This window comes from Corvus hawaiiensis, chromosome 4, assembly GCF_020740725.1.
Source record: "Corvus hawaiiensis isolate bCorHaw1 chromosome 4, bCorHaw1.pri.cur, whole genome shotgun sequence".
Classification (NCBI taxonomy): Eukaryota; Metazoa; Chordata; class Aves; order Passeriformes; family Corvidae; genus Corvus; species Corvus hawaiiensis.
The window spans coordinates 61,189,080-61,215,289 of record NC_063216.1 but is presented as its reverse complement, the minus strand read 5'-3'; the positions used below and the strand labels follow the sequence as shown (position 1 = coordinate 61,215,289).

General features: G+C 37.5%; 1 long non-coding RNA gene across 8 annotated transcripts; it reads left to right on the top strand.

Moving 5' to 3' along the window:
- The first annotated feature begins 3,158 nt into the window (after window positions 1-3,158).
- Window positions 3,159-25,285, top strand: LOC125325377. 8 transcript variants are annotated; one of them, XR_007203303.1, is made up of 5 exons: window positions 3,159-3,752; window positions 6,007-6,156; window positions 8,815-14,037; window positions 17,990-18,685; window positions 24,607-25,285. It is a non-coding gene; the product is annotated as an uncharacterized LOC125325377 (long non-coding RNA). The 8 variants fall into 8 exon arrangements; XR_007203302.1 differs by lacking the exon at window positions 24,607-25,285 and having other exon boundaries at window positions 3,160-3,752; window positions 17,990-20,082; XR_007203305.1 differs by lacking the exons at window positions 17,990-18,685; window positions 24,607-25,285 and having other exon boundaries at window positions 3,160-3,752; window positions 8,815-13,426; window positions 13,925-14,122.
- The last annotated feature ends 925 nt before the right edge of the window (window positions 25,286-26,210 follow it).

Below are 26,210 nucleotides of genomic sequence, written 5' to 3'. Positions count from 1 at the left end.
TCGTTTCACTTGCATCATAACAGTTCTACTTTGAAGCATCAGAAAAAAAAATTCCAAAAGGCAAAACAAAAGGCAATCTGGAGTCTTCAAAATATGTTGAAATTTTCAAGGATCCAGATGACTCATTATTTTTGGGAGAAAGTAACTCAGGCCTGTTTATCTTTTTGTGATAATTTTTACTTGCTTCTCTTCGACATCATCCTTAGCTAATATTGGAAAAAGAAGTATATATCACCATTATTTTATGGTACAAATGCACACTGAGCTTTGTTCTAGATACAGAACAGAAACATGTTTTCTGTTCTTTTCTTCTGCCTTTTCCCACATGATTAACAATTTTGTCGTCTTCCTTTTCTGATGTAATTTATATTCATGCTACTTTTGTAACAACATTCACAGGAACTAGAATTTCTTTTACTCCCAAATTTTATTAAAAATCAATTCTTGTCCTTACTGAATGGAGAATTTTTCTGCCTATGGTTTTAATTTCCCCTGTTACCTGGTTTTCTTAACATAATGTTTTACATTTTTTGATTCCATATTTAATTACTGTTCTTTGCCATCTGTCTGCAGGGAAATTTGGTTTATCTGTATTACTGTTACTTAAAAAAAAGAAAAATGTGAGAAACTCAATAATAATTTCCTACATTTTGAAAATGTGTGAAATACATTGGCTTGAAGGTAGTGTCTCTGAAGTTTAAATCTAAACCTTCATAATTACAAATCTGTCCTGTAGTAAAAAAGAAGAGAATGAGTCAATGCTGAGTTGCTTGCTATACAATTACTTTTCATACAATTTCCTAGAAGATGAAATTTCCAATGAAATAGAAGATTTAAATTCACTATTTGAGTGTTGAAGTCCGTATTTAGGTGTGCAAAAAGTACGTGTCTGAGAATACTTCCAGACTTGTGGCACCAGATTAAAATCTAATATTTATTACTTTGTTCAGTTTTGTCCCTTGCCCCTGAGAAAGCCACTGCCACCCTTGGGACAAAGGTGGCAAATGCACTTGTTGGTCTGATCATTAAGATAAAGCATTTTAAGGCTGAATCCTTTTAGCCGAGAACTTCCCTTAAAATAGTAAGTCCTGTTTTATAAAAAAATATAAAATATTTATGGTTTATTTAAATTCTGTGCAAGTAAAAAGCAGCAAATTACAGTGATACCGGTTTTGCCTGGCCACCTCTAATTCCCAAGAGAAGCTGTTAATGTCTGCTGACATTTATTGGCATGTTATTTGTGCTTTTGTGTTTGTTCCCATCTCACAAGGATTTCAGGCTCCTTCTAATTTCTCAAATAATGGGTTTTCTCCACTGAATTACAAAGGATTTCCATTGCTAACAGAGAGATTTAAATAAGACAATTGCAGACACATCTATGCAATTGTGGTCTTGCTGTCCCATTGGCTTTTTATGATTCCTATTTCATATTTAAGTTTGCTGGAGCAAAGGGGCCTGTTTTTACCCCTTTTTTCACCTCAGGTCAAAGAGCTAATAGAAAAAAGATTTATCAGTCTTGAGGGTCGTATATTTGAAAAATAGATTTAAATGAGTACATCTTGTACTTAGTTTCATTTTTAATGTCACATGTCAAATGATATTTTATTGCTCACTTTTGTTTTTGTTTTTTTTTTGTGTAGGTCCATGGTTGTCCATATTGCTGAACTTTGCCCTTTGACAGGAAATAACAATCAATGTAAGGATTAAAGAACAAGTGCAATTCATTGCTTGGTTTGGTTTCAGAGTTACATTGCAGATAACATTGTCATAATACATTGTGATCTGCTGTGTAACATGATACAAGCTGGCATAATGTGCTTTAAGAGCGTGATAAGGAATCATAGAATGCATTGAATTGAATGGAAAAGCTTTCCTCTTAGACTAGTTGTTACTGTAATGAGTCTTTTCTTAATGCCATAATTGTGTTAGTAACAATGAATGTCATACCAAGTCCAGGAGCAAACCAGCTTTCATAATGTAGGAAGGAACAAAAAAATGTATGAAGGAAAAAGAAATGTCTGATACACTTGTGTATTAAACTGTACCCCTAAATGTGCAGAAAAGGCAAAATATTGCCTACTGCTTGCTTCATACAGAAGCAAGATGGCAAAAATCTGGTATTCAAAATTCACTATGTATGCCCTTAGTATGTCTTTGTACTCCAACAAGATGAGCATTATATTATGATAGAATATATCAAGAGTCTACTACAGACTATACCTACTAATTCAGCAAATTGCAAATGTAAACTTATTAAATTGCCTTTAATTCCAAAGGTTCCTGGTGTGCCTGCTCTTATACCAATGGTGAAGAGCTCCATCCGCTGCTTCATTGGCAAATAGGGTACCTCTCCTCTAACCTCTCTATCTCAAGATATCTGAATGTGGAACAGTTTGATATCGTTTCCTCCTTGTTTTGTGATGACATCTATTCTTCCCAAAGATCAGATTATGCATTGTCAAGAACATAAAAGGCTCTCCTAAAATATTTTTTATGCAAGGTATTGATGCCATCCACCAAACTTTTTTGGCCTTGTTGTGAGAATAACTGGCTCTGGCAAAGTGATAATCACATGAGATTGTCTCAAGGCTTCAAATATTTATTGTGTCCCAAAGTATTCCTTCTGGATTGTCAAATGTGGAGGAATTTGAAGGAACATGGACGAATTTCCTGTGGAATCAGAAAGGTAGTGTGCACTGTGGAACTGCTTTAGTTCTCTTCTTCTGTGGGAGAACAGTATAAACACCCTGTTCAGATCCTATAAATTAATAGGAGTCCAAAACACTGCAAAATTCAGTTTCCAGGTTTTGTAATTGTGCAGAAGCCCAGGTTCTCTACTATGCAGATAGAATCAATAAACAGAAAATCGCAGAAAGAACCATTGAACTTAAAAATCCAATCTCCTCTTTTCCCTGTCACCTCACTGGAGGAACTGGGACACTATGTCTAGTAAACCATAGTGATTATTGTGCTAGTTATGACTAGCAGCATGGGAGCAGAAATGTTTGACTTAATATGAGCTTGGGCAGGGAGGGAAATCTCTTTCTCTAAGTGTCATTTAATTATGCTCTCTCTTTTTTTTTTCAATACCTGCATCAGTGATCAAAACTTGTACTAACTGACAATGCCTTAAGTAAAAATCTGAGTTGTACTGGTTTGTCTGTGACATTGTGTTTGCAGGTATACTCTACAAATAGCTATTGCAACTGAAGGAAGATAACCTACTATGGTTTTCTAGGTGCATACTGTTACCTTCTGTTATACTTTATCTTATCCTGGACTGCAGCTGGAAATTTCCATTTACTCTTTCTAGTTCCTTCTGACAAAGTCAGATAAGTTATTTCAAATACTTTATTTAACAATGTGAAGGCTGATGTTGCTTGAAGAAAGCTAGGAAGAACTTTGTCCAGTTTAGAGCAGAATTGGTAAAGGAGTGCTGTCATGGAAAAGCCTTGATGCTGTTCTGCTAATGACACTCACATTTCATAAAGCAAATGAATTTTCTCTTTACCAGCAGGGCACTGACTGTCCATTGCTACAGCATGCCATTTTGCAAAACTGTAGGTGTAGCAATCTCCAGTGGCAGTGTGATGACGGAAAACTGGGAACCATTGCACTGTTGCCTGCCACGGGGTATATATCTGTTCTCCTTCCTGGCTCTGTAATGCTGTGGATTGATAGCACCAGTCATGCCTGCCAACGCCGGTTGAAGAACCTACATTCTCTTCCGAATGCAACTAGACAGTAGATCTGTGAGTATTCCCTAACATACTTCAGGCAAAAGTGTTAGCAAGACCTGCTATTTTAAATCCTTTAAGGCAACTTACTTATTGTGACCAAAGTGGGTCAGGGACTTCTTTTAGGCTTATATCTGGAAGTGGCAGCGTGTAGCTCTTCACAACTACACTAGAGAGTCCAGACTGCTATAGCTTCTGTGGCTAGACTGCATCCTGTACCTGAAGTAAACTTATTTAGAGCAACTTTTAATATTTTGATTAATTTCTAGATACATTTTCTTTCCTGCTTTTAAGTTAGTTGTGCTTCACTTAACAGCATGTTCTCTGAGTCATATTTCATTCTTCGTCTCCCTAGGCTTCTTTGGCCTCTTTGGAGATAGAAGACATGATCATATCTCTGAATCACAGGTTACTGGAGGCTGTGAGAATGTACAGAACTTATATATTCTATGCTTGCCCTGTTTGTGTGCTCTCCCCATGGCACCTGCTAATCATCACTGTTGGGAATTGAATACTAGGCTAAAGAGATCTTTGGTTTTACCTGTTATGGCTGTTCTTATAGTTTATTTCTATATGGCTCCAGGAAGATAGCAGCTACTCTCTGACTTTGCAGCTTGTCATTCAGTAGGGAGATGCTTTTCGGTTTTCTGGCCATGTGCAGTCAAGAAGAGGGGGAAGTTGAAGAGAACTGTGAAAGTGTGAAGAAAAGTATTTGGCCTTTCCACTTACAGAGGATACATAAACATGCAAGAAAGGAAGGAAAGACAATGAAAGCAGGGAATACAAGGAAGAGGTAGGGTAGATGCTCTTCATTGATAGAGAAAGATCAAAGAAAAAAAGAATCTATTAGTAGGGTAAGGCACGAACTGAGGAAGACACTGTATCAAAGGGAAGCAGCCAGCACTGTAGCAAGCTACAGTAAAAGCACTACAAAATGTTTACATAGGATTTTAAGAACAAATAGAGATGGTAAATTCTGAAACTTATTTTTGAAACTTTTAGAATTTTAAAAATAAAAGCATTAAAGAAATGCATTTTATGAATATTGTGAGTTCTCATTTACAGGGCAGTGTTTTCAATGATGCATTAATTCACCTGTTCAAAATGCTTCAGTCATCGAATCATGGAACTTAGAATTGCAGTGTTTGTGTGTATGTATGCCTTTGTGGTTTGGGTGAAACTGGTATTTTTTCATTTGAATCAGACAAAGGTGGGGCCAGGGTGTTTTCTTTCAGGCATTTATTTACCATACCTTACAGTTTGCTTTGTTGTTCAAATGGTATGTGACTCCACCCTCACCCATTATTACCCAGCAAGGATACAAGGCAGCTTAAGAGAGTTTCTATGTTCATGCTATTGAATTCTGGCATCAAGCTGCTTTCTAAACCTTTGGGAGCAAGGCTTTGGAGGGTAAATTGTAAGCATTGTATCTTGACTGAAAAAATCTGTCTCTTTGGAAGGAAAAGTGATGTTGAAAGAAAATTCTATTCTATTCCTTTTTTAATTGGAAATAAATTGTCCCTTTCACTCCATTCTGAACTGTGTTGTTGGCCTGTGTGTGTGTCCAGGATTGCATCTGCTGTATTTAAGAATGTATGGGTTTGATCTCCTGAAAGTATTTAAAATATGCTGACAGTAAGTGTAAGCACACCTTCATCTCCCCCACAGAGGAGCTACCAGAAGTGGTTGCTCATGCTGGAAGGAAATAGTGCTTTATATTAAGGGTGACACAAGTCACACCTCACATCTCCAATGCAAATGTAGAGCTCCAGGAAGCAATCTCCTTCCTTCTATCCCTGTAGTCCCTGCAGGGTGATGCAACTCTACTGTCTTTAGTGTAGTAGCTGCAGACAGAGGTAAGTTCATGAAAATTATGGTTGAAAAGGAAAATCAACCCTGTTAACTACTTCTGCATATGAAAGTGGGTCATGAGCCCATACAAATTTGTTGTGCTTGGACCTCTTATTATAGCATTTCTCGATTTCCTCAAGTCCCAAAAAGCAGGGAAGGGACAGACTGGGGTAGATGAAAATGAAGGTAAATTGTCAGTTTCCTTGGGAAAGCTGTCAGTATGTTTCCTGCTACTGAAATAGATTTCTTATGTTTTTGGAGGACGAAGTTCCATGTTTCAATGGTGGCTGCTAAAAATTAATTTATTGCAGGATTTTGCTGTGTTCCAATGTAACACACAGAGAACGTTGCCTGTCTCCTCAGTTATAAACTTTTCTATGTCTACTCAATAAAGCCTTTTTTCTGTTCTTTTTGCTAGATGTAGGTTCACTCTCAGAACAAGGATTCCTCAAAGTCAGTGTGTGTAGCACCCTAACACAGAGTACCATAACCAAAAGCAGAAGGAACAACTGCAAGGGAGCGGATTCATCAGAGGTCGGGGAGGAACGATTCTTGTAGATGACTAATGGTAAGGGATGGGCAAACCTTGTGTTATTTTGAGGTTTTGTGAACCTTGTGAACTGTACTTTTGGTTTCACAGGGTTTGTGAACTGTCCCCTCTTCTACCTTGTCCTTCTTCCTTTGGTATTTTTCAGAATGGGGGTTTTGTTGAATTTTTTTTTTCTGTAAACAAGGTGTCCCTTTCTGTATGTATTGATGCTTGAAAAGACTTTCCACCTCAGCACCTTCTCAGCAAACTACTGGGTGTAGGAAGTTTCTGTCCTTATCATCTTCTTTTTCTCATTTTAATGATATTTTCCTCTCAGAACACAATATGTAAAAGGGGCATTTTGGGCCTGTATCAGTAGAAACTACAGCTTACTCTTTTTCTAGGTCTATCTAGCTCCAGTTTTAACCAGTTAAGTTTCTTTCCTTTAGTCTTCATTTAATCTGAATTACCTGATATTTTATAATTCTATAGTAGATGCTTTGAAATTATGTTTGCCTTTGTCTTTCCTCCCCTTTTTAGTCACTCAAATGATCTTTAAATCAGAATCAGAACCCTCCTGGTTTCATTATGTTCTTGCATCAAGTGAGGTCCTTCAACTCCACAAAATGTAAGGGAATTTTAGAATAGAAAACCATATTTTTCCATTATTGTCATCTGGAAGAATGAAAGTCCTCAAACTGACTCATAAAGAGATAGTTTTATAATACTACCTTCTCATTTAAATCTCTGCTATACCATGCCTGTGTGCTGCATGTTTGAAGCAGGTTGATTTATTGTGTAAACTGCTACCACTTTGCATCTGGTGAATTGTCGGAAGCAAAATTTTCTCAGATTTAACATTGGGATGGGCCTGCAAGATTACCTGAAATAGTTGGTAATTTGGAAAGTTTGTCTAATGAATAGTGGTTTGAGTATCTTTATCTTATAAATTGAATAGATTTTTTCCCCCTATTTTTGGCATAGTATTATGGTAGATTTGGTAGGTTATTGCTGTGTTGTAAATTTTACCATTAGTGTATGCCAGTTATCTTAATGAATTCTAGCTGGCCAATCAAAGAAGAGCCAAAGCTATTTTCTGTTTGTAAAATATACTAATTGAGATCACTATACAAAGTTTAATTGTGTTGGTAAATAATGTTTCATTTCTAAACAGTTCATCTTTTAATGGAGAAAGAAGAGTGGGGAATTTAGTAATTTGCCAAAAATTAAGACATATTTTCTAATTACAGAGATTATTCATTAGCACCAATGCTTACAAAAAAATCCCTCAAGGCACAAATATATATATAATTTTTAAAAAAGGAGGTAATACTTTATATAAAATAGAACTTGAAACAGAAATAAAAGCCAACTTTGATGAAAGCTTTGTGCATTTTAAGCTGACTCTAGGGTATACAACAAATAGATGTGGAGTGTTGGAGAACTCAGATGTTGAAGCAACGGAGAACAGTCTGAATAGTGCTGAGATATAGGAGAAGAATTGTCCAAAAGACCTTGGGGCAATTATAATGAACGAAATATGCAAACTATGCTGTGTGTGCAGCATTTCTGCACTGTTTACTACCCTGCCATAGAAGGATTTCTCTATGAAGAAAATTACTTTTGCAAGAATTACAGATTTATAATGGAAACAGGCATCTGTCACTATAACTGGAGAAAAATTGAAGGCCTTTAGTTGAATTCAATTCTTCATTCAGGAATATCCTCTTCATTTACATTACTGTACCAGAATTAATATTAGGGCCACCGACAGAGAAGTGATTTACTAAGAGTAAAAGGATAGATTGGCAGATTTATATTCACTAAGCACTTTCCCACAACAACTCTTCTGATGACAAGCCAACCTAGCAAGTTTTGGCTTGCAGTTTCGGTGGTTTGGAAACTGTTTCATTTTGAAAGTATGGGAGTTACTCAACACCGGGGGCCAAATGATGATCTGAATTGTGCTGGAGTTACACTCATGCTTCTCTGGTTGCTATTTTGGATCAACTGCTAATGTACACTGTTCTGATCGTGATCCGGTCCAGTTTCCTGTGTGTTGTGGAAGGTGGTGGAAGAAAGAAAATGAGATTCACCTCATCCGTGGTAGATCTTTGAATGTGTCTGTCTTTTTTGCATTAAGTCTAGGGAAAGCCTAGGGCACATATTTTATACACCTACTGAACTGCCCTGTTAAGATGTGTATCTCTGCACTGACTGTAGGAGCAGTCTGGTTACCCAACTACCTTAGACCAGCACTTCAACCTTTATACAGCTAGAATAAGGCAAAAGCAGTCCCACCCTGGTGAAATGGACTGGAAAGGGAGATTGTATATTCTTCATCAATGCTTTTGAAAGAAAATGTTCCTTTAGATTAGCAATACTTTTGTATTAGATAAGTGTTAAAAGCTTGCTAAACCTCAGAAGGCATTGTAATGTCATCTTGAAATAGGAAATTTTAAAGAGTGGGGTTTTTTTGAAAAGAAAGTGAAAGAACATGAAATCTAATGGAAGTACTGGCCTCTCATTTTTGCTGATTCTTCCCAATCAAGAGCAGAAATTGAGTTGCCTCATGGAAACTGCTGAACTACTTTTAGGGGTACCAGAAAATGAGAACTTGTTTGTATTGTTTTGGGTATTTTTTTGTTGTTGTTGTGGGTTGTTTGTTTTTGGTGTTTTTTTTTTTTTTCTTTTCAGATGATTGCAATGGATTGACTTTGTTTTCCTGGAAATGTGAGCTCTGGTTGAAAATATTTATATAGCATTTCTGCTTCTCTCAGTGTCTATCATAGAATGACTTCATGCTGCAGTCATTCCTTCAAGGAATGACTTCAAGGCTCAAACAAAGCCTATTGGGTAAGTGAAGAAATAAAGAGGTACTGTAAGAAAAACCCCAAGAGCATGTCAAATGTAGGCTAGCCAAAGAAGATCTAAGGGAGGCTGGAACGTTTCTTGTATCAAAGAGCTAATTACTGGTGCATGGAAAAGGGAAAAGGATGGTCATGGCCCAAGGTAAAAGTCATAAATCAATTTAGACTTTGAATCTGAAAGACGTTTTCAGAAAAGAAATGTTGCTCTGGGACAGGCTTCTGGGTGGCCAAAAAACCCCTACTGTTAAGTTGAGCTTGGTGACTTTAAGAAAAAGTTTATATAATATTATATAACAAAAAACTGCCCTTGGTGGTCCAAATACTGTCTTTTGATAATAGATTTTGAAGGCTGTAGAACACAGAGCACTCTTGCATTCTCTGCTTCTAGTCAAAGCTATTGCTAAGTATCAATATATAGCTTAGGATATTTTCCTTTTTGTTGAAAAAACCACCTGAAAATATTGAAAAATGATCACAATCTCTTTGGAATTCTGTGAGTGAGAAAATGTTCTACAGTTTGATGGAGAAAATAAAAAAATCATATTAAAGCCTTATCTGGAGTAGGAGAATTTCTTACCTATTTTTGGCAGTTGTTCAACTGTAGAAGTAATATTTGTTACACAGATGAGTGCACATAAAACTGGAATACTCCCACTATTATACCCTCTAAGTCAGATAATATTCCTGTTTATGTCTTGGGTTTTAAAACTGATTTTTTAACATTCAGGTTATGTCATTACTATGGCATTGTTTTGCACAAATAGTGAATGTAGTCTAACTGGAAACTAGTCTGTAGTTTAAAACAATGACAGAATTTGGACTAGTACTAGACAGTTTAACTTCTAGCTATGCAGGAAGATTTGTGTTCATGTTCTAAAAATCACATGAGTACATGCACACACACTCTGGTATATGCTCTTAACCTATCAAAATATTATCAATTAAGATTAAGAGTCAGACTTCAATCTGCAGGTGCAAGGGCACTTTCAAACTATAGCCTGTCCTTAAATCACCCTGTTGTTAATAAGTGACTTTTTCTAAAATATACACATGCCTTCAGATAAGTCAAAATAGCGACCAGAGGTCTTGACAAAAATCCTGTATATTTGAAATATTTTGCAGGTATGTGTGTGTCTGTAGCACAGCATTGTGCATGTACTTGGAAAGAAGGCACTGCAATAGCCACACTGAAAGGGATTACTGGAGTCCGTTTGCCAGAGACTGGACTAGCAATGTCTAAGCTCACTTGACTGTATAGCAAAGTCAGTTCAGTTTTGGTTTCTTTTCCCTGTGCTGCATGCTGTTGTAATCCATATGTGATGATTAAAGGTTAGTGAAGTGTTACTTTACTATTCCTGAGCATACTGAAGATTTCTCTTTAAATGAGATAACCATGTCTACAGTGGTTGTTCTTCTGCTCAGAACAGTATCTCAGCTGTGCACACCTTCTTCTCCTCATGTTTGTACCTTTCTTGGATCAACCAGGTGTTGTTGAATCCTGTTGTAATGGTTTAAATTGTTTTCCCCAGATATCTATCTCACCTCTCCGCCAAAGACTGTCCTGTTCAAAAAAAATGAATAGAAAAGAGTGTTTGCCTGCTCCAAGACACCATCCCACCATTTTGGTAAAACCTATGGTTGTAGACACTTAATATAAGAAGCTTGACTTTTTTGTTTGTTTGTTTGTTTTCTGGATTTATTCAGTGACTTTTATTTATTTCTTCTTCTAAGTCTTTTCCAAAGTCAGTAATCTCCCAGAAGGTGATAGGATAGTCAGTTTAGAGAGCAATACTAAAATAATTAAAACAAGATTTAACATGATTTTTTCTGTTAAAGACCTTAATAAAAAATATTTTATGTCTACTCTTTAATTATTTTATTAGTCTTTTATCTATGTAAAATAAACACATACCAAAGAATAAGGCTTGACAGTGTATCAAGCTATATGACTGTGTTCTCCACCAGAGTTTTAATATGACTTTTGTTGTTAGAAAAATTAAGAGTGTTGTTAGACAAATTTTAAAAGAGAAATGGGAAGGAAGTTTTAAAGGGCTGTATTGACAAGTCTAGCCACTTCACATCAGAGTTTTCACTACTGTATTCTGTAATCAGTCTCCAAGATTAAATATTGACTGACAGCAGAAAGAATGATCTGGAGCTCAGAATTATGAACAAGTTCAGTGAGTGATCTGGAGCTGAGAACTCTGAGCAGAATTCTGAACAAGTGAAGTAGGATTTTCTTCTTAAAGAAACTTTCTGAAGTTAAATGTTTCCCATTTTAATCAACATTTTTCTTGTAAGATGGCGGCTTAAAGAAAACAAAATCACCTCTGGAATATTCAGAGCTTGAACATTTTCTTAATTAGAGTTCTGTATTTCAGCTACAGCCCTGGAACCTTGTCAGAGTCCCCCTCTGGGATGTGCATGAAGTGCATGTGATTTACAATAATCTCTTAGCAACAATATTTCTATGAATTGATAAATAACTGCATATTTTTTTCTGTTTAAAAATTGTGTCCATTGATAGCGCTCTGTAGGAAATGTCACAGAAAGAAGCAGAACAGTCTTGAAAAATGTAATATGGTTGCAAATGAGAGCAGATAATTTTTTCAGTCTCAGTCTAAAGAGGTGAGCTGTAATAGGTATTAAACACTTTGTGAACAGCACACATTGCAACTCTCAGTTAATATTATTGCTGTGTCAGAATAGCACATTTACAGTAGAGTCTATGGCAATATAACACAGGGTCTACCAGGTTCTGTAGTCTGTAGAGTCTACCTTGTGTACAACTCCTGTAGCTAGAACACCATTAAATAAAGTGATGAAAATAATACAGCCTCTGATCGACATCTTTGGCAGTGTCAAGAAAAGTAACTGGAACAAAAGTTGCTCTTATCTAAGTCTGAGAAGAGTTAGATTACTCCTCCTGTGGCCAATGCTAATTGCTCAACAGATTGGAAACCTCAAAAATTCTAGAAGAATGTAAGTTGAGAATGGGTGATTTCAGAGACAGCTGAGCATCAGTTACAAGCTGAGAGACCCTCTTGCCCAAATCCATCCCTGATACATAAATGTTGTCAGCAAGATGAGCTGCTTCCTCTGCCAGAGATACTGTTTGTTCATCACTGAGACCTTCTGAAAGGTGCAAACAGCAGTTTTGAACTTTTGGGAAACTCATAGCTATTATTTTAAAGTTATTGGCAAATACTTGTCAAAATCATCCCAAGTCTTAATGCTGCTAAACATAGGAATTTAATGTTTTGGTTTTAACAGTGGAAAAAAGGAGGAGATTAATCCTAGGAGACTAAGGTATATAGAAAATCACACACCAAGTGACCTTAAAAATGCAGTTGTCTTGGAACCCCATGGGGCCACCTTATGGGTCTTCACTTCTAATAGCAGAATGAGTCAATACATGGTGTGAAGAAAGGGCCTTTCCAGTTTTCAGCTGTCACCTTTGCCAAATGAGACATAATTCACTCCCTAATCTGAAAGCAAGAAATAGAGACAAAAGATAAGGAGCGAGTGGATTCCTTGAGATCAACAGTTTGAATCCAATGACAGAGACTAAATAGGGAATCTGGATCTCTTGACCTCCAGACAGTTATTCTGTGCATGATGCTGCCTGGCCTCACCCTTTGTCCCGTTTGTTTTCGAACACCACTCTTTCATCCTTGCCATGTAACAGGTTGTAAGAGATACTTGCTTTTATATCACTGGGGGGGAAAACATGAAGGAGTAGTACTGAGTCAGTCGGCCTGTTTATAAAATGTCAGAGCACAACACCTGGAGAGGTAATATGCATTGCAGGTGCACTATTTAAGAAACATTAAACAATGACCTACCAGATATTTGAGACCTCCAGGGTAATAATCTACCACTTGTGAAAATTCTTCTGCATCCTAAATCCATTTTAAATAGACAAACTATCCATGTGTCCCCAAGCTTGTTGATAGTACTCTTGGATATACTGACAATAATTGCTGAAGTCTGCTCAGAGCAGCAGCAGTATTTTACAGCTTTCGAATTGTTTCCTGAGCATGAAACATGGATTGTGGGTAGATTTTTTGGTTTTCCCTCATTTTTCCCATTCTGTAGCAGAAATTGAGGGGTTTTCTCTTTGGATATTTATTGCTTCATATTTCAGTCAATTTGACTACCTTAGAACAATACTTTACCGTACATAATCACAGGGCTGTTGGTTACCCACACAGGGATCCAGAGGCACCAGGAAGATATGGAAACTGTCATATTCAGCCTGTGATAACAATCTCAAGCCTTGTGATAACAATCTCAAGCCTTGTGATTCCCAGAGCCTGGCTTATTATCATGATGAATCTCTTGCAGTACAAACCTTTCCACTAATGGCATGCAAGCTGAGACAGTAAGACAGAATTCCTCTCAGAATTATCCAAAATCTCCAGTACAGTCTAAACAAGGTACTTTTCAATATTCAGATAACACACAGTGTGCAGAAGTGGAAAGCATGACTCATTCCACTGTTTATCCTTAGTGTGAAAGATTCATGGAATGACCACAGTATCATGGTTCTTGTGTGATGTATATACTTCCCATATGCTGTCCTGAGCTAGGTAAAAACTTGATACCTGAAATATTCTACTTGATATTGAAATCATGGTATCCTTCTATGGAAGTACTTATGGAAGTGTGAGTATCAGAGGACTGTGAAGATGCTTTACATATGATGCCATTACACTCAGGGTTTGTGGGACAAAGAAGGGCTTTTAACTTGGCTTCGTAAGGCTCAGGACATGATGGCTCTAGGAAGATGGCATATGGTTCAAAGATTATTTCCATAGCTTTTGCAGAAAACTATATATATCTCTGTAGGACTTCAGTCTAATTAATACTGTCTTTTTTAAATGTGTTGTTACTGAAAACTTGTAACAAATTAACTGTTAGTTTCCAAATTCCAGCTGAGCATAAGGACTTCCCTGATACTGTTAAGTTGATGGCACTTTTGCTGAATGTGGAATCCATGTTTGATTATCCTCTGCTGAGGATGAAGAGTAACTCCACCAATAACCACGTAAGCGAAAAGAGAAACGAGTCATAATACATAAAGGCAAATAAAATTTAAAAATTGATAATTATTCTTTGTTTGTTTCTTTGTTTCTTTGTCATTCTTTCTTTCTCTCTCTCTCTCTCTCTTTCTCTCTTCTTTTCTTCTTTTTCTTCTGGGCAGAGTAGTATGAAAATACTACTTATATAAGGAATATAAGTGAATCAAACATGTTTTTTGCCCCAGGATTTCTTATTTGCATTAAGGTGTACTAATGCTACATAAGTTATTATTTGAGTTTCTCTATTAATATAAATCCCTAGAGATTAGAGTAAAATCTCAGACCTGTCCATTAAACAGCAGGAAACATATGGTTACAGAAATGTAGTTACATCTTCATAAGCTTATTTTTTAAACACACTGAAATTAAAATGATTCTATTGGATGTAGTCCCATTTTTTACACAGGTACTTTTACCTTGCTTAAAGTACTTTTACAGTAGAATCTTTCTACTGTAATGTCCTGAATTTTGTGAACAAAGTTGACAGTCGAGAAAATTACTATATAATGACGAAGTAGATTCTGTCCATCGTGATTTATTTCTGAAACACGGTGAAAACACCACAGATGCATATGATATTGTACAGAGAGCATACATATGCATTAAAGACACATACATTATACATTTTAGTGATGTCATTGTGAAATATGTTCTTTTTACATTCCTAATTATGGAGCAGAACAGATGGCAAAGACTTAGTTCAAAGTAATATATATCCATTAAAATAAACGATGTTGCCAACCATTCATCAGTGATAGAAGAGTTTACTACTTCCTTGGAATATAATTAGGCACTAGTCTGGGCTGCAAAAAAATGTAATTATTTCAAAGTTTATTTTCTGTAGTCATTTACAGTCAAAATTAGTTAGAAAACTGTTTGAAAGCTTGCATTATCAGGTGCAATGCATTTAACATGGGTTTATCATTTGACAGCATGAGGCGTTTTGCAGGGAATGTAACTCTGAGCAAGGACTGTGAGTGACATTTATTTTGGCTCTGTGTGTGACTCATTTTTACACCATTGTAAGTAATTGAAAACTAAACTCTTCCTTCTAGTAACAGGTTGCAGGAAGGATGTGTACTGTGAGGAACTCTCAGAAGACTGAACAGACTAATCCCAAAGCAGTCCTGGGAAGGATCTCTGCTGTACCTTTTGGAAGGGCAGAATTTGCAGCACTGGCAGGCTAGCACATTTTGATAAGCGCTGTGGAGTGATATGTTGGGCTACAAGTCTTCCAAATCAGTTTATGTAATATTGCTGACTCTGATCAGCATTTGCCATCCTTAGGCAAAGTACCTTGCAGCTGTGGTGTTGCTGTTTCAGAAGTAATACGTGGTTCTGGTGACATGCTGAGCAGGAATGCCACCCTCCTTCTCCCTGGAGACATAATGGAGGGTAGTAGGTGCCTCTGAAAAGTCATCCAGAAGCACTGAGAAAAGTACCAGTCACTTTAAACTAACTCCATAAGCAACTATGTTTTGGCAGTTCAGTAAAGACAGAAAAGAAATTTCATTCCTTAATTTCTTAACAATAGATGCTGCAGCAGATGTTTAAATTTAATTGGAGTGCCATACAGGTCAATGTTTTCTTAAAGCGCAGAATATCAAGGATCTCACCTGGCTCTTCTGTGGAGGCAAAAGGCTAGAGGAAGCCCCTAGCTCTGGGGCTACAGCCACACTAGTAAATGAAAGAGTCTCAGGTAATTTTCCCAGGCTCTAGAACTCATATTTTCTACATCAATAAATTTCTAGTACAGTCCCCATCATGGTTTTTGGCTTGAGCTAAATAGTATTTCCCTAAGCAATTCCTGGGCACAGGACAGAAATGTTCATGGGCCAGTCAGACTGTTGGCAGCAGGCAGTTTTCATGCAGCCATCTTCTCATGGGGGCTGGGAGAGCTTCTTGACCTCTTGGCCAGGATCTGCCAGCTGCTTTCAGTGCCAGAGAATGGTTTCTGTGTATTTACTTTCCTTGTACAGACAGCTAAGTTAGATTAGTTAGCCTTAGTTAGCAAGTTGGAGATAACAATGAAAAAAAAAATTGAACCTTAGATAAATCAGAGGAGAATTTGTTGACATTTGTAATAGGCGATGATCTATGAGAACTTCTGTCAGAAGTTCCATCCAGGAGCAGCACGGCAACATACCTCATTCCACTGTCTCCAAATTCACACAATAATCAGCTTGTACATGTTCATGGTGAAACTGCCAGTGGGCCTAGTGCCTTAAGCACAGGTTGTAGTTTGCATTCAGACCCTGTATATTTGGTATAAACAGTCTTTACTTAAACACAAGTCTGAAATAATCTGTAGATGACAATTATTTTTTCCAAGCTGGCTACCCATATGCATGGCTGGAACTAATGAACAGACTTGAATGCGAGACTGTCTATGACGTGATTATAAACAAATCCTGCTGTATTTAAAACACAACCTGAGCATAAATATAATTTTCTGTACTCTGGCAATGAATTAGACACTGTACAATACTAACTCCCTGAACTTTGCATAATTATTGCTTTGTAGAATGATTGCTAGGATATTTTTTGGGTTATGGGATTCTTTTCACCCTGTGGTGATACTTACTCTTCCTTGATCATATGAGCACCTTGTCTTTGCAAAAAGATGATTGCAGGAATTACAAATCTTCTGTCTAAGTGGAACTAACTACTGAAATGAATCTAGCTACTGCAGTGCTAGTCAATCCTCCACTGACTGTAATTGGGGAAGTTTTGCCATTAATTTCAGTACTTGAAGAATCAGACCTTAAGTAAAAAACAATAATAATATCCATAGGTTTTATTTCTCAATTTCTATTAATTATAAACAAGAGGGGTAATAGATGGGAATAATGTCAGTGGGTTTAATGTGAGAGGTGGTCATTACTGTGACATCTCTTATTGCACAGAAGCCCATGGAATGTTCTAAAAGGGTTCCCACAACTTTTCGAGCTGATTGTTCTTAAAAAGCAAAAATAGATACAATACAACTGAAGGTGATGCAGTGCAATCTGCTGCAGTATGAAATGCTATAATACAATGCAGCACAATACAATACAAAACGTAAGTTTCTATCTGATCACCCTGCTGATATTACTGAATTGGTGGGAGTGTTTTCTGTACCATCTTGGGCTTTTCTCTTGTTTCAAATCACCTTGAGAAATGCTTAAAAAACCTAACTGAAAAGATTTTCCTAACACAGGAAATGTAATGCCACTAGGATAGCATGTCTCCCAGATCCGCATGTTAATCTTTCATGTGCAAAACTGACTTCAACAGCCCTTAGAAAACCTCTTTCTTCCCATTCTTAGTCTCTGTAGACATCTCCTAGAGAAGAGAGTCTGACTTTTCTGTAGGCTGATAATCCTTGTTCTGCAGGCATCTAATTGAGGTATATATAATTTCTTGTGTGAGACATATATAATTTTTTATCCTACCAACCAGGTTTGGAGCAGAAAAATTAATATGCCTTTCAGCAAAACTGGCTAGGTTTTGTACATTACATCTTTCTGGCTAGTTTGGCATTGGGTAAGTCTTGACAGATTGGTATAGTGAAGAGCTTGTGTGGATCCAGAGCGGCAGTTGGAGGGAAAAGGGCCCATTCCCACAAAGAAATAAGCCCTATTCCCATGCAAATTGGTGTGGGAACAAAAAAAAACCCAAGGAGGTTTTAACAAGACTATTGTAATGACAGAGTCCTGCTTTGACTCCCCTTCCATTTTTGTTCAGGGAGGATGACAGAACAAAATCAAGTATGGAACATGCATTCAACGTGACATGATATATCCAGAAAGTCTCTTTACGTGGTCTAATACTTGATGTATATATATCTATGTCACATACTCCACAGCCACTGATTATGCTTCACCTCTGGAACAGTTACTGATTAGATGCATCTGTTTGTTTCTTCTTTTCCTTTAGTACTTTACACACTTCAGGAATGCCAAAGAACTTTGGCTATTTTGGTCACTCTTTCCTCAGAGGAGTGTGCTCACTGAAAGGCAGATTTATCATACATAAGAGCAGAAGTGTATTGGAAATGGAAAGAGGAAATTTATAGTACTGACTGCATAAGAACAATCACTGTTTTGAGCAGTACTTTGTCAGAAAACTCTTTTGAAGAAGACTTGTGGAAATGGTAGAGAAAACATTTCAAAGTGTTATTAATTTTTTCTCTGTTCTGTGTTATCTGGTGCATCTAACAAACCATTCACATGACCCCTGGCTGGTGCACATGGATTCTCAGTGGACAGCTCCCATGGAGACGGCAGATGCCACCTACCTTGCTTGCGCCTTGTATGATTTGTTATGATGTTTGTCTTTGTGGTTTGGTGCCTTAATTCTTAAAAACGGAGACAGAAAACTTGTGGTTCCCAGAAATACAGTTTGTACTGAGGTCTTTACCAAGCCAGACAGAATAATCAGATGAAGATGGAAGGAGAGAAATATGCAGAGAGATCATTAAATGTGCAAACAGCATCACCAAGAAATGTGCTACACAACTGAAATTAATTACAGCTTGTATTGATTTTAATGGCAGAAGAACATATTTATTAATGAACAGAAGGAGAACACTGTCCTGCAATACATTGCTCAGATCTTACTGTGAAGTGCAAGGTAAGAAAATTCTGGAGTCATTTTGGTGTTTGTTTACATTCAGACTGAGAAACTCAAACTGTGACCTGCAAGACAGAGATGTTTCACTGTGTCAGTAAAAGACCACAGTGACTTTTACTTCTAGGCTGTAAGAGAAGTGTTCAAGGTGATATCACTGCAGAGTTTTTCAACTCTGATATAATTGGTTGGGTTTTTTCAGAAAAAGAGCTCCTGTGTGACCAGAATCTTATCATAGCTACACTTGACAAGTAAGCCATGTTTCAGATGTGTCTCCTCAGAAAAAAAAGAATATTTCCTGAATGTCATATTTTTTAGCCCCCAAATCTCATCCTTGGCAGAAGTAGGATTTATACCATGATTTCCTCCATGCTCCCAAGAGAAGCTCTGCTTTTTAGACACTGAGTCAAACAAGTTCTGAGAATAAGTGATCCATCTTGCTTAATGAGCTCACATGGCTGTTTCCAATGTACCCTTATGTGGAAAGAAGGTTTGATTTCCTTGAACTGTCATAGCTGCATCTTCTTGAGCATTATATTAACTTAAAGAAGATGACAGGACACATTATGAGATTGTTTATATATTCTGACATTGACAGAGCAAATAATTAGTAAAACCATCTGAAATCTGGAACTGTACCTTTTGGAGCAAATGGGAAAGCTTCATTTCAGTTACTTGTGATGTTATAGAGTTTTGGTTTTACCAAGCAAACGTCTGTCACAAAATGGTTGGCAGGTCATCTGGTCCAAGCCCCCTGCTGAAGTAGGGTCACCTAGAGTCAGTTGCCCAGGTCTGTGTCAGACAGCTTCTGAATATCTGCAGGGATGGCGGTTCCACAATCTCTCTGGGCAACTTGTGAGTGAGTAACTGAGCAACAGTAGTGAGTAACATGTACCAAGTATTAAACTAATTACTACCTCCTTATTTATGAACAAATGAGGTCAGGAGAACATAACAGGATGCTGTCAGACAAGCCAAAGGACCAGACATTGTGCAAAAAACACTAACAAACCAAGTGGCCATGTCTCTTTTGTACATTGGTATTATTTAGATTTTTAGCCCCTGTGACACTTTGGTATTTATGACTTCTTTCTTCCTGATTTAGTGGTAGTTTACTATTGTCCACAGTTTTCTTCTCTCTGCTGCTTTCTCTCAGGCATGGATTTTGAAAGATGTCTCTTAATGTTCTGAAAGAGTCTACCTTTTCTTTGTGATTATCATTCACATACTTGGTGAGTGTAAAGGTAATTTTAGATGTGCGGTTTGCTCTGTTAAGAGAATGGAGCCATTGAGTCAGTGTTTGCTACCAACTGTAAAATAAACTGGATTGCATGTTTTGTCCTCTTTGGTTTTTCAGTAAAGGATACAATTGATGTTTTGTTTAAGGTGGCATAAAACCCATATGGTTTGTCATCAATATTGATTACCAGAAACTCTTCTTACAGTTTTGGGTTTTTTAAAATTATTATATAATCAAATAGGTTCATATTGCTAAAAAGAAATGTTTTATTTTATTTGTTATAAATTTTAGTATAGTACCCAATTTTAGAAGTAGTTACATGTATATTTTCAACATTCTCTGTGATCATTTAGAGCAAATCAAACATCGCACTAATGAAATTCCTTGCATAACTGAGTTGAATCATGCAGAATGAACTATGCCATGCATTAAAAACAGAGGTATTAAAATTGTCAAAAAATTGTTATTCTAGAGATGAGAAAGCAAAGGTCTAAAAAAAAAAAAAGGCAACAACCCCTAAATCCTTTAAAATCAGAAAAGAGAATTTATATGTTTGGTATAAAAAAACCTCAAACAACAAAACAAAAAGCCGAACACTATGTTTCTCTCCTACCCTGTTTCACACATACCTACAGATGCATTTGACTACTGATTCTATTAGACTTTGTGCTGACTTGGTGTCTGCAGCAGGAATACTGGCAGGCAGCACCATATCAGCAGTCTGAAATTACTTACAGGCACCTATAAAAATTAATGGCTATTCTTAGGTGCAACTTTCTTTATTATGGGAAGACTTGTAACATGACGGGTATGTGCCCTTGTGGATAAATCTGTTACTATTTTGTAGACTTTCACTCCGTGGACTTGCACTCTAATTGAAAGGAAGATTGGAAGTAAGTTTGACAGTGCATGCTGATAAGGACACATTTGACATGAAACACCTGGTCCAACTCAGAGGACACCAATATTCAGATTAATCTGGCATGAATAGGGATCAAGCTATCTCTTAGTGTGTTAGATTATTTAGCTAAGAATCAAAAAAGCTAACAGGTTCTTAAGAGTTTCTCAATCTATTTAAAAACCACAAAAGCCACACTAAAGTGCCATGAGTAATCTTAAATATACAATGCCTAATCCAGAGCCTACTGATTTTAAAGGAAAGATGTTTGCTGTCAGTGGGTTTGTAAACAGTTCCTTGAAATCCTTAAGACAAATCTGACTGTTTTATTCCCTCTGCTGTATGATCAGGCCAAATTTTATATTCTTCTGTGTCTAACAATGTTACAATGTTATTAGAGAATCTGCTCATGCACGTTCCAGTGCCTAACAAAGGGGGAAAAAAGGGGCAAATTCAGTCCTGAATAGAGACCAAAGAGATGAGGGAAGGCGGAGAGCAGAACAGCTGTGTGAAACGGAAGTTCTTGTCATATCAGATGTTGCTGTGGGGGATGATGGCCAAAGTATTTCCATGCCCCTTAGTGGATGTATATTAGATGAGAATCATTGACTTTAAATATACTTCATGAGGGGGATGAAGGGTCAGGGCTCTCAGGACTAGTATACTTTGGATGGACATAATTGACTGTACTTTGACTGTAACTTGGGCTCGAAGGCTAAGTTTGCACTGTATTCAACTAGTCCCATGGGGCGAGTAGTCCCACAGGTTTCCTCAAGTGTGATATGGTCTCAAGATCCGGCTGTTCATATCAGTCTTTGTAAATCCCACATGTCTGAAAATGTGGAAGCACTTCCAGGGTAGACATTGGCCGTCTTGTCTGCACAGATTGATGGCATGGCATTGATTGGTTGGACAATACATGAAAGGGAGATGAGCAGCATATAACTGCTGGAAAGAAATTTCCCCTTTAATGTCCTGCATGCTCTAAATCTAGTCCAAAGAATATACCTGATAAAAACAGGATGGATGTGATGAAAATTATTGAGTCTAGTCTTAAACCTGCAATTAAAGCACAGAACTATACTTGGGACACCTGGCGTAGTGAGTTGAGCCTATCTCACATCCCACCATTCTTGGCTTCATTAACAGGAGAGTGAACCTATAGTAGAGTGCTGGAGATCATCAGTGCCTCGTCTCCCTCTCTTGAGGGTCTGGGTTTCTCCAACTGCACCAGTCTGCAGTCAGGGGCTTAGTTGTTCCTCATCTGACCAATACATAGATGTGAGGAGAATGTTTAGAACAGTGCTTGGGCAAATTGTGAATCATTAATCATGTTTTGAAAAATATATTATAAGGAAGGTTTGCAATAAATGACACACACTTATGAATAAATAATAAGTTTAAATATATATGGGACATAATAAAAATAGTCCAGCAAAGGGCCATGGAGATGATTATGGTATTGGAACATCACTTCTAGGAGGAAAGGCTGGAATTGTTTACCCTGGAGAAGGCTCAAGGGAGATTCCTATGTAAAGGGTAAGGGTAAAGAAGATGGAGCCAGGCTCCTTTCAGTGGAATCTGGTGACAGAACAAGAGACAATGGGGGCCAGAGGTTCTGTCTAAACATCAGGAAATACTTTTTTTCTCTGAGAGTTGCTGAGCATTTAAACAAGCTGCCCAGAGAGGTTGTGGAGTCTCTGTCCGTGGAGAAGTTCAAAAGATGTCTAAATGTGGTTCTGGGGCAGCTCTAGGTGACACTGCTTCTGTAGGGGAGTTGGACATGACCTCTGGTGGACTCTTCCAACCTCAACCATTTTGTGGTTCCATGACTCTGAATATATGCGAGTGATTATGCTCATGCTTTGCAAATTCTCAGTGGAAACAGAGAAGTGTGAGTGCATAATCTTTTCCTACAAAGTCTTCTCCTTTAAATACAGGTGCAAAATAAAGGATAAGAAAGCATTATTTAATGATGGTACTTCCAAAATTTAAGTATTAATTTCCAGTGGAATCAGAAAGGCAGAACTAAACTCATTATAGATGAATCAACTCAGTTACATTGTTCTCCATCTATATTCATGTCTTTGGAAGAATGTATTTTTGCCGCTGTTCACTGTTTCATTGTTTCATTTATTTCATCTCTTCCTACCTCATTTGGAAGTGTAGTAAGAATAGTGGATTACTCTGTAGAATTGATTAGTTGACAATAGGGATACGTCTTCTCTTTTATTTTCTCATGGTACATTTCTAAATTTTCACGTGCCTTGTCAGTTGTCTTTTTTTTTAATTACATTTCTCAGGAAAATGTTATACTAAAATGACTAAATTCCACAAGACAGTAAACTGAATGATTGAGCTGAATGAACAAAGCAAATTATATAGTAGGTTAATGACACTCCCAAAAACTTGGGTGAAAAGCTAAAGCAGGAATGGAATACTAATCAGAAGCTGCCTCTAACCAGCAATTACATATGCTTGTGAAAAATACTACTTTTACGTTACATTAAATCCCTTTTTTTAGTAGCAGCAGCAGCAGAAGCCATGATTTCTTAATGTTTAATTCTTATGAAGCAAGGGAAATATTTGATCCATAATAAGCCATTATTGAGCATGGAGGAACTAAATAAAGAATGTATTTCATGCAGCAAGCAGTGCTGTATCTAAAAGGCTCTGAATACAAACCTGTGCTTACTCAGGGTGTGGCTGTGAACGGCAATTTGGGGCAATTTGGCATTTCCCTCCGTGTCAATAGTGTACTGCTTGTTTCTAGCAGACAAGTGTCTGTGCTGCAGAAACCACCATAACATCTTGCAGTAACTGCTCCCCTTGTTGGCAGTGGCAGCAGAGCACACGAAGGGAGCCAATGTGGAGATAATTACCCTGGCTCCACCGAGGTCGGGCCTGGGAAATGTTTGTGGGGTAGTGTCTGCTGGAGCTGACTGGGCTTTAGCTGACATAAAGATTTCATACAGGAGACTTCTACCACTAGAGTTATCTTTCTGACTCCTTTCAAGAAATATAAAGTAACCTATTTATTTTCCAACTATGCACTGGTTACAGATATCACAGTGCTATTCTAGAGGCTACGGGTGTTCTTATTCAAAGGTTTAACTACTGCAAAGTCAGCGGGAGGTCTTGAAGTATTCTCACTCATGAATACTACAGCAAATTTCTGAAAAGAAACAAAGAAAACTCTCTTTCACACCTTTTACTAACAGAGCCCCAGAAACCCCTGTGTCAGTCATGGCACGCACATGGAACAGGAGACAGTACTTCTCTTGATACAAAAGACAGACAAAATACAGTGGGGGGCAAATAGGGCTCTAGGAAGTGATCTGCTGAGGATCACCTAGAATATTGACTGAAGAGAAGGGCAGAAAGTGTGAGTCAACTAATAATGCTTTAGTCTCATATCCGCTAGATCATGGGCTTTTCATGCACATCCCATAATGGTATCACGTCAATGCACTGCATATTATTTGTATATAAATTATTAGTTGTAACATATTCCATATGTGTCATGGTTGATCAATACAGAACTACAATATTAACAGGTTACTGGTTAGATCCAAAATCCACCAATATGAGTGTATAAAGACTATTTGGATGGAGCTTATGATAAACTAAAAAGGACAGTCCCTGCAACTCTGTATGCCATTTGAAAGATGAAAGAAAATAACAGTAAGAGCAAAGTAAGAGCAATAAGTTTATCAGTCCTTAAAATAAAATAATATTTTGTTTTGTGAAACATTTGTGAAGTTCCCAACATCCTTGCCTTGGCAGAAAAGCATCTATCTCCCAAAGTTATGGAATCCTAAGGAACTTGTGAAGACTGGCCTCCTCACTTTATAAATGATAAATTTCTGAGGACCTCATACAAAAACCTTGTGATCAGAACTCAGCTTTTTGAGGGCTTGCAGCTTTTCAAGTTGCTCTGGTTTGCCAGCTGAATTTTGCCTTCTGAGAACCTTCCAAGTTACTAGGAAGAAGGTAGGTGGGTGAGCAGAAACTGGGCAAGAAGTCCGTGAAATATTTTGATGTCACTGAACTGGCATCTCCTGGGGAGAGAAAATTGTTGCATAGGAACATTTCTGATCAGTTTGGTTATGATTCCCTACAATAATGCAAAATGCATGGATTCCACTTTTTATGGCATTGTATGCCTATAGGCCAATCTCTTTGCATATGTGCATGTACACATTGCAGAGGGTAGGTATACACCATTTCAGTATGTCATGCTTGCAAAACAGTGTAAAGCTTCTCTAATAACAACAGGGCTCGAAGACTGAGATGGCTGGGATGTGATCAGACCCTGTGCTACTCCACATCTGTAGGCCAACCCAGGAAGATATTTTGTGCTGATTATTTGTTATTAACATGATTTGTGCATTACCAATCATTCTGAAAATATGCATGGACCTTCATTAAAGAGTCAATGACTATATGAAACTAATTAATAAAGAAATAATATTCTTAGAAATGGAAACTGTCAACGTTAGTTTCTTTTTTGATTTATATGAGTAATATCATACATGATTATTGTAATAAGTTAAGTTAATGGAAAATGTCTACGATTTATAAGTGCACTTCTAACTAGTTCCATCTGAAAGAGATAAATATGTCAAGAAATTATACTAATTCCCTTCCCTAAATATGAGAAGATGTAAAGATATGATTTAACGTCTCGCAATCAGAAAAAAGTCCTACAATCAGGAATCTGTAATAAATATTTACATCATGTTTTTTGAAGACAGGGAGAGTGCAAACATGTTTGAAGCAGACTAAACATGTCTGGAATAAATTCTAAAAATAATTTCCTCCGAAGAGAGGTTAATTCTTGCTTCACAAGGCAGGGCTACAGCTAACAGTGTCTTTCCTGGACTGTGAGCTTCTAAAGCAGGGTTTTTAGATAAGCAAGTGGTTTACTTTAACAGACACATATCTGAAAGCTGAGAAGGCATAAGAGTAAAGCCCAGAAGTGGGTTATATATCTTAGTGCGAGTGCTCTGGGTTATATAGTGCAAGTCAGAGGCGTGTCACAGAATGCGTATGTGGGGAAGGATGTCATTATGCTACATCCAGGTTTGGATTATTGCTAAGGCTGAGAAATGTCTGAGATGTCACAGAGCCAGAACTCACACAAGACTCTGTACAATATGACTGCTCTGTGGCTCTGCTGAAAGCAGGGAAGGCAGGGAGCTCCAGTGGGCTCCCTCTCTGCCTTGTGAGAGAGCTCAAGAGAGAAAAGGAGGCACATGTGGAGGAAACCTTGTCACCATGCTCCTGCAGTAGGAGTTCTTCAGTGCCTGAGGGGCTCTTTATAGCTCATGCATGCCACAGGAGATGTGACTGGCCAGTTTGCTTAGAGACCATATTACTGATTTAAT